At 29.0% G+C, this 8,135-nt stretch overlaps 1 long non-coding RNA gene across 1 annotated transcript; it reads right to left on the bottom strand.

Moving 5' to 3' along the window:
• Positions 1 to 603: 603 nt before the first annotated feature.
• LOC127181579 (uncharacterized) lies at positions 604 to 7,545 on the bottom strand. Its single transcript, XR_007829788.1, has 2 exons — positions 7,385 to 7,545; positions 604 to 7,203 (listed from the first exon to the last, which is right to left on the bottom strand). It is a non-coding gene; the product is annotated as an uncharacterized LOC127181579 (long non-coding RNA).
• Positions 7,546 to 8,135: the final 590 nt, after the last annotated feature.

Genomic DNA, 8,135 nt, shown 5'->3' with positions numbered 1-8,135 from the left:
TTGCACAGTATAAAAAATGGATAAAAACGGCCTTAGCAAAAAGTAGTAAAAACGTTTTTTTTTGGTTTTTTTTTAATATGTATATATATATTTTATTTAATTTCAATTTTTAATACAAAAAAAAGTTTTATTGCACAGTATGGCCTTATTTATCAAAAATTAATATTAAAATATTTGCATGTATATATATATATATATAATATTTTAATATTAATTTTAATTTAATTAATTTATAATTTAATAGTAATAGTATAGTATAGTATAGTAATAGTATAATTTATAATTTAATTTAATTTTAATATATATATATATATAAATCCAAATATTTAAAGCATTATATATAAGACAGAATTAGATTTTTATAAATATTCTATTAAATTTTAACGTTGATTGTTGTGCGCTTTGCATAAATTGTCTGACATCCTGATGAAAAAAGAATTGTTTTATTTTCATTTTAAACATTGAGTTAAATCTATGTAAAATGTAAAAAGTTTTTCTATCTTTTGTATCTGTTTTAATTGTTTTAAATTTTCAAACAGAATTAATTTCATCATTTTATTATTACATGGCAACTTCATCGACACAATGATCCGAGAGTGCTGGTAAGCATTTATAATTTTTTATTGTAAAATTGAAAAAAGAAGAAAGACAGAAAAAGCCCCAATAAGCATCATTTATACATATTATGTCAGAAATGATAAACATAAGTTCATACATAAATATATAAATAAACCAATGCAAATGATCAAATTCTAATCATAAAAATAATCCAATAAATTAATGAGCGAAACAATAAATAGATCACCGTAATTAAAACCTTTTACACATTAAATTGTCAAAGCAGCAAGTTCAAGAGGGAAGATAATGGGACAAAACTGGTCTGTTGTTCTTCGAAAATGAAACGAAAAGGAAGGTTTGCTCCTTTACACCTCCAGCGAAGGGCTTGAACTCATCGTGCAGATGTTACGGGAACGTCCGCTCGTGTCCCACACTTCCCTCCATAGCATTTAAACATAGATTCATTATTTAGCTTACATCTGTTTGTATATTGTGCTAAGAAACCCTAAGATATAACACAATCGTCCGTAGCAAAGCCAGCCCGAGAGGTTTTCCGTCTCCGACCCAGGTCTCGTGTTGTAGAGCCGATCCCGGATCGGGGTCGTGACAAAAAGCGCCGGACGCTTTTGCGCGACTCCCTATTGTACCTGAAAGAAGCGTTCTGTGCTATCAATAATACAGATTTCATGAGCCCGTCCCTTTGCATTCATAACCTCGACATATATAAAGAGAACCATTCATAGGAATATCATACCAGTAGATTAATCTATAACATCCTAAACCATTTTCATCTGTACAAAACATTCGGAGTACTGGCTCCAGCCAACAAATCAGAAAAGAAAAGCAAAACATGGATGGAAAGCTTGAGGTTTGTGTGTTTGTATATCGTATGCAGCGTTGGCTCTAGCAGAGGACTATGGCAGTATATGGGGAGTATGAAGGAAGAGGACATGGCTTAGTTCAGGTAGTAACATCATATGAATAAAAAACACAGTTTGTAAAACATACTCCCAAAATAGCCCGAACCCTGAAGAGCATGTCCAACGAGTCCAAACGCGGCGCTATGTTTCCGTGATATCCGTACTGCATGATAACACGCTTGAACACTACAAAGCGTGACCTCCGCTAGTCGCCTTGAAGCTTTGACCGTTACCCGAGGAGGTACTGGTTGAAAATCAAAAGCAGAAAATGGTGCATTTTTATGTTTTCTAGATCTTTTACTACAAAAATGTCTCTCTACGTCTCTAGCAATTCGCATGCACAAAGAGTGATTTAAAGAACTATAGGCAGGGCAAGCTATGAAAGAAGAACTAGTTTTCTCTTTTTTTGGCAATAAATAGAATAAAAATTGAAATAGAGCATGAGAATTCATGTTTGTACAGCATGTATGTTAGTATGAGCCACAGGTTTAGAAACATCCGGACAAAAAATTGCATGTGCCACTGCGTGGATCAGCTGCCGCACGGCTAGGAATGTTCTGTTGATACGTAGGATAAGTTTGGAACGGAATACTAGTATACACTGCATACTTCATACTGGGTTTTTTGTGTGTAAAATGTCAATCTGGGATGCAGTATGCAATAACTTTTAAAACACACTGTAAAAAAATCATTTTTCAAAAATGTTTTAAAAGAAAACACTATTTCAGTCATGCTACTTTAAAATTTTGCATTTTATTTAACGTTTTACTTGCCATTTATTTGTAATCATTTGTAAAAAAAAATAAAAAATACAGCGCAGTTGTAAAAATATGCTATTAGTATATTTAAAATGTGATACCAAAGTTCTGTGTATATGTTATTTTTGTATAAATTAGATAATATTGTAGTTTCTCTGCATTTTTGAATTAGTTTTTATTTTTATATAGTGTTTTATATAGGTTTCATTTAAATTTTAGGTAACGTTTCAGAAATTTTCATGTGTTTTTATTTATACATGTCCATTTTTTTTAATTTATTCTATCTTTTTTTTAGTTTTAGTTATTTTAGTATTTTTAGTTGAAATGTTGGCAATTAAATCAGTAATTGAAATAGGTTTCTGTGCATTTTATTTTATTCAGTTAATTTATTTTATTTTAAAGTAATGTTTAAAAAAGGTTTTATGATTTTAGATTTAGTGAAGTACGCACACACAAAAAAAATTAAAAATAGGTGTAGTAAATAATTACAAAGAATTACAAAGATACGGCAAGTATTTTCTTTAAAAAGAAAATGCTATTTCACCTAATCTACTTCAAATGCTTGCATTTTGTTTAATGTTACTTGCCATTTATTTGTAATAATTTGTAAAAAAAAAAAACACCAATTTTTATTTCCAGTGCAGTTGTAAAAATAGGCTAGCAGTATATTTACTTATAAAAAATGTGATACCAAAGTCGTGATACTGTGTGAATCTGTTATCTGTGTATAAATTAGATGATATTGTAGTTTCTATTAATTTTTGAATTAGTTTTTAGTTTTATATAGAGTTTTATATAAGTTTCATTTTAATTTTAGTGAATGTTTCAGAAATTTTTATGTGTGTTTTTATCTCTACATGTCCATATTTTATTTATTTAACTAATTTTTATTTTAGTTTTAGTTATTTGAGTACATCAAGTTGAAATGTTGCCTTGGCAATTAGCTGAAATAAATTCAGTAAATAACATAGGTTTCTGTGTATTTTATTTTATTAAGTTAATGTTTATTTTATAGTAACAAAAATGTTTTATGAATTTAAATTTAAAGTACACTTTAAAAAAAAGGTGTAGAGGCAATTTTAATTCAGAAATTACTAGTAAATTTTACAAATAATTAAAAAGAACTGGCAAGTAACGCATTGAATTAAACATGACATTTTGAAGTAGAAAAACTGAAATTGTATTTTCTCAATCATCTTTATTTACAGCTTTAAAAAAGCATTTTTTTTACAGTGTATAATATTGATTTTAATGCATTGCTATTAGTGCTGTCAAACGATTAATCGCGATTAATCACATCCAAAATAAAAGTTTTTGTTTACATAATTTGTGTGTGTGTGCTGTGTACATATATTATGTATACTGTATATAAATACACACACATGTAAATATTTAAGAAAAATGTTATGTTTATATATTATAAATATTTATATACAATATCAATTAAATGAATTAATTTTGGATGCTATTAATTGCGATTAATCGTTTGACCACTAGGGTATTGCTTTGTTGCATATTGTGTATTTGATAAATGCAGTAGAGAAAAGAATAGTATGCATACTGCGAAAACAGTATAATATGTTAGTGTGCGATTCCAAACACATCCATGATCTCATGGGTCCCGTCTCAGAATGAGTTCAGTTTTATGGTATTAAAAGCAGAATGAATGGAAGATGTAGAAGCGAACAGAACAGAATTGTGCCCTTGAATGCTGATTAAATAGTGACCTTCTGCTGTGATCATCTGATCAGTGTTTAATTGAAAAGCTGCTCCGTCCCTGATCACTAATTCGAGTTCAGACAGACAGATGGCAGACGTCCCGCTTGAGCGACAGGAACTGGAATGTTTGTGCAACTATTAGTCGTATGTGTGTGTGTGTTTAAGGACCCTGCTGGACTCCAACTTGTTTCACTGATTCATTCCATATTAGGGTTGAAGAAAGTTTATTTTAAGACCATTATTTTATTTTATTTTATTTTATAATTTTATTGCAATGTTTATTTATTTATTTTAATTATTTATTTATTTATTTTTTTGCACATTGTGACATTATTTTTCATGACAGTTAAGGACATTTGTGACCCTGGACCGCAAAACCAGTTTTAAGTAGCACAGGCATATTTTAAGCAATAGCCAAAAATACATTGTATGGGTCAAAATTATCGATTTTTCTTTAATGCCAAAAATCATTAGGATATTAAGTAAAGATCATGTTTCATGGGGATATTTTATAAATTTCCTACCGTAAATATATCAAAACCTAATTTCTGACCTCATTTGGACAACTTTAAAGGCTTTTTTTTTTTTTAATATTTAGATTTTTTTGCACCCTCAAATTCCAGATTTTCAAATTGTTTTGTCTCATTTTTCAGATAAATCTCAATGTATAAATCTCACTTTCAAAAACTTGACCCTTATGACTGGTTTTGTAGTCCAGGGTCACATTTTTGTCCAAATTTCTCAATAACATAATGAAATAAAAATCTCAATCCTCAATACTAGGAAAAAAATTAAAGGCAAGTATTTATACATCATTATAGCATTTGTTGTTAATTTCTAAAAATTACTGTATTAAAGCTATTTAAGCTTTTCATTCTGGATATTATTACAGTAATGAGAAAATAAAGCTGAGAATAATGTCAATTACAAAACTCAGCAATAGTGAAGACTCATAATAATGATTTTTGCATAATGTGCAAATGTGCGAATGTGCATGACAGAAAAATGTGCTTAAATGTCATGAAAATAATGTCCAAATATCACAATAGTTCTCAAAATAGCTGTCAACAGATATATAAAATAATTTAATAATTTTTAAAAATGTATTTATTGTTTTATATATATTTATAACATAAATAAACACATTTAAAATGTATTTAAAAATTATTAAATTATTATATTCATTTTTTTTTGTGAGATTATCCCCCATATCTAAAGGGAAACCTGTCATAACGGATTCATGTTTTGTGTTCATCATCAGTCACAGTAACCATACGGCAATCCGTCCATCCATCCAAAACTTATTTCTGCTTTAATATTAAATCACATATTTAGTTTGATCTGTAAAGCACTTAAAATCCACTTTGTCCCCTGAATATTAAGTGAGAGACTGACTACTTTTCAGGACCCAAAGTGAAATGTGCTGTCCAGTCACATTAGCTTCAAAAACGTAGACGTCCTGATGTAAACTCCTAGACGAGAGGCAGCGTTTCTCGTTTTCAGACAAAATATTAATGGGACGACGGCACGGTTTGGAGAAAGTATCGCTTGTTTCGATCGGAGGAAATTGTGCTGTCGTGGCACGTGGCACATTTGCACAGTCGACTGATCGTGGCAGGCCGTGCGTGAGGTTTGGTCCAAAAAGTTGAACAGTTTCTGTGGGTCAAAACAACTAAGCATGATGTCAAAGTCAACATGAAACGATATTTGCAACCCATTTTACAAGTAAACATGAATGTGTTTATTTATTTGCAATTGTGTGCATTGGTGAGTGGTTAAAAATAAGACTAGAAACGTGTATTAAGAAAGTAAACAGGGTTGATTTTAATTTCATGTTGACTTTAAAGTAAATGTTTCTATGTTTTGCAGGTGTTGATGTGGCCTCGCTGGTTTGTTTCTATATGTTTTCACCTCTAAATGCTATTTTTCATACATGTTTGTTCCTTTACATCACTTCAGTCCTTTTTCTCTGTCATTTAGGCCGTAACTGTGGCCTGGCTCTACATAAGTACTACGTTTACATAGGCATGCACAATACAGTGTAACTATGAGCAATTACGAAGTTCATTTAAGTGTAATCACACGTGAAATACCTGAATAAAGCATGAATAGAGGAGAACTACTGTGTTTAAAAGTGTCTCTCAAGGCTATAGAAATGTTCAGAGACTGCTTATCTCTGTGTGTGCTGTGTTTTATGGTTTGATTTGTCTAATATAAATGTTCTAGAAGGCCCTTCTGGCGAACAGCATATCAGTGTAAGCCACTGAAACAAATTCAAAGCTTTACTATGGCACGATTTTAGGCTGTTTCTAAATGAGAGGTTTTCCTGAATTCTATCTCAAAACAGCCCGTTCTCACAATGGAAACGTCACTGCAGTGTGAACCAGCAAAACTCTTTTTTCCTGCTGTTTTTAGCTGCATTTCGGAGGATTCAGTAACGCCTCAGTTATCTTCAGATGTTCTCTTCTTTATTCTATTAAAAAAAAATGGAAGAAATTAAGAAATAAAGGATAAAAAACGAGAGTACATTTATTGTAAGCCCTGTTGTTTTATCTTATAAGATAAAATAAAATAAATAACAAAACAGATAAATTGTCAGTAATGTTAATGTAAGACTTGCTGTGTACTGTTATCTGATTAAAATAAAATGAAAATAAATAAATAAATAATTTTATTTTATTATGTGTCAGCTTACCAGGTTCACAACAAGACTTACATTTACATATCTCTCATTTTATTTTGTTTTATTTTATATATAATATATATATAATAAAAAAAATAACTTATATTATAAAATAAAATAAAATAAATATATTGAGAGTAACGTAAGACTTGCTGTGTACTGTTGTTTTATTAAAATAAAATAAGAAAATAAAATTATAATTAAACAAAAATAAATAAATAAATAAAATATATATAAAAATAAAATATATTGAGACTAATGTTGACATAAACCTTGTTGTGTACTTGGTGAGCTGGCCAATATAAATAAATATATAAAAAATAAAATAAAATAAAATAAAAAAAAAATAAATAAATAAATAAATAAAATTAAATTAAATTAAATAAAATTGAGAGTAATTTAATTGTAAGCCTCGTTGTGAACCTGGTACACTGACACATAAAATAAAATAAAATAGAATAAAATAATTAAATAATGAAATAAAACAAAATAAAATAAAATAAAATAAAATAAAATAAAATAAAATAAAATGGAGAGTAATTTAATTGTAAGCCTCGTTGTGAACCTGGTAAGCTGACACATAAAATAAAATAAAATTAAATAAAATAAAATAAAATAAAATAAAATAAAATAAAATTAAATTAAATTAAATTAAACTAAATTAAATTAAATTAAATTAAATAAAATTAAATTAAATTAAATTAAATTAAATTGAGAGTAATTTAATTGTAAGCCTTGTTGTGAACCTGGTAAGCTGACACATAAAATAAAATAAAATAAAATAAAAATAATAAAATAGAATAAAAATAATTAAACAAAATAAAACAAAATAAAATAAAAAATAATAAAATAAAATAAAATATATTGAGAATAACGTTGATATAAGCCTTGTTGTGTACTAGGTAAGCTGACCTAGGTAAGCTGACCAATAAAAAAAAAAAAAATTAAATAAAATGAGAGTATTTTAAATGTAAGCCTTGTTGTAAACCTGGTAAGCTGACAAAATAATAATTATAATAATAATAATAATGAAATAAAATAAAATAAAGATAATTGAGACTTTATGAAATCCTCATATCCAACGTTAAAATCAGCCGCTGAGAGTTTTGGTGGTGCATGTAAAAATATCACCAGAGTGACGTTTCCTTGTGAATCAGTTTAGCTCCAAAACAAGAGCTGTTGTTTGGCAAAAATATCCATGTGTGTTTATGTGTTTGCTGCAGTCATTTGTTTACAGTATGGCGCATGAATGAAATGATATCGCGATGGATCGAATGCCCTGTTCTCCACCGGGCAGCTTTCTGAAACGACACGTGGCGATGAACAGCAATTCAGAACGTGCCCGATTCAATATCAACACTATAACAAGAGCCTAAAATACCCCACTAAACATAATCTATCAATATCCTTCCGATGGTTCAGCGCCCATAACCTGGAAACTAGTTTTTTGTCAGTAAAACACACCCCAAGTCCCCGTAAACCTACACTATACACCCT

The sequence above is a fragment of the Labeo rohita genome, chromosome 2, assembly GCF_022985175.1.
Source record: "Labeo rohita strain BAU-BD-2019 chromosome 2, IGBB_LRoh.1.0, whole genome shotgun sequence".
NCBI lineage: Eukaryota > Metazoa > Chordata > Actinopteri > Cypriniformes > Cyprinidae > Labeo > Labeo rohita.
This window is presented reverse-complemented; position numbering and strand designations above follow the sequence as displayed.